Source organism: Solanum tuberosum, unplaced genomic scaffold, assembly GCF_000226075.1.
Source record: "Solanum tuberosum cultivar DM 1-3 516 R44 unplaced genomic scaffold, SolTub_3.0 scf00407, whole genome shotgun sequence".
Lineage (NCBI taxonomy): Eukaryota > Viridiplantae > Streptophyta > Magnoliopsida > Solanales > Solanaceae > Solanum > Solanum tuberosum.
The window spans coordinates 180835-182711 of NW_006239324.1; positions in this window are offsets into that span (position 1 = coordinate 180835).

Consider the following 1877-nt stretch of genomic DNA (forward strand, 5'->3'; position numbering starts at 1 on the left):
TGAACAATTTCACATTTATCAAGATATACAGTTATGTCAAATCAATGGTCCTCTCATGGAACCCACACCCAAACTGTTAGCATACCAAAACGTGGTACCCGATCCAATGTTTATGTCGGAACGTGACGACCGATCCAAGTTAGTGTGTCGGAACACAACACTCGATCCATTCAATAATCCACAATCACAATCACAGGTATATTCTCAAAATCATACAATCAAGTCATGATTCATGGCATTCATCATTCATCTATCCTCATCCACAAGTAGTGTGATCAATAGTGCAACATTCACATACATACACGTATTATAATAAAGCAAGAACAAACATACATCACACAATCATAGAATCACAACTAACGCAAGGATTCTTCCCGCTTGTTCGTGGTCTAAAAGCATACAATTAACGCAAGGATCAACAATCAAATGTCTAATTATCCTGATTATAACAAACCCAATAACCCTAGATCAAACCCAAGATCCTAATACCCAATTTAGGGCTTTTTCCACCATTAGTTTCAGATCAAAACCCTTCCCCCGCAATAATTACCTACAAATTTACATTCTACGGATCCAAAAATAGATTCGGGGAGTGAAAACCTTACTTTTAGCCTCAAGAATAGTGGAAAATTGTCAAGAAAACCCCTTGGGGTCGTTCCTTAGCTCTCAAAGTCAAACAGTGTAGAATAAAATATTTTTGGGGTTTTATTTCCGACTTAAGTCGCATTTGTCCCGCTACGGCGAGACCCATCCTGCTACAGCGGCCCCGCCCTGGCGGCAGAAATCCCCGCCATAGCGGCTTGCACGGAACAATGAGCAAAAATAATAAAATCCAAGACCCCATTTCACAACACACCTTCAACCAACGACACTCAAAAATTACCCATTCATACCAAGATCAGTTTCGAGAGTTCTACTCACCCGAATTCAATTTCGTAAAGTTGTACGGGTTCCTTAACGTCTTAGCTATCTATTCATGTAATCAAAACCATAATTAAATCACCCATTTGTTACCAGATTTTCCTAGACTTTATTGACTCCGATTCCGTCCAAATCTGGACTAGGTTAGGAAATTCCAAGTTACTACCAAAAGTTTTCTGACCCCAATTCTTTCTCCATTGGCTTTTCCCAAATGACGGAATCAGATCGTTACATCACATCACTCGCATTTATATTTCATGAAAAATATAAACAAACTTAATAAGTAAGATCTGAATAATTCAGGTAATCAGACTTGAAACAATGTCCTAAATTACTCAACCTCCAAAACAAGATACTATCTTATTTTCCAATACATCAATACATGAAATTATATATAAATCTAAGACCAATCAAATTGCAGTTCACAATGATCATCAAGCATAAAACAAACTCCATCATCTTGTACACTCAATTGACAAATATTGCTTTGATATTTACCAACATCTCTCATCAAATCAAACAACTTGAATTTTCCATGTTGTTTCCATTTGGATATGCATTGTAATATCACACACAATTGTGTTAACTCCTTTGGGGAAAATTGCAATTTTAATATTGTAAACATCATTAAATCTTATTGAGTGAGATCCAACATTTTTTCCTCAAGAAATACAATTTGTATCCAATAAATGTGGAGTTGTATTAGTAAGACTAACTTGGAAATTATCTGTTGAACTCAATGATGATATTGTAATAAATAAAAGACTAAGTATGAACATATGAGAAATTGGAAAAGACATGATGTGTTTTTTTTTTTCTCTTTAATGATTTTATAATTTTTTTGAGTTAATGGAAACTCTATTTATAATAGAAATTTTTTTTTAAAAAAAATCAATCTTTGAATATAGTTAGAATATAATGACCGTTAATATTAAATGATTGATTCTATAATTTTA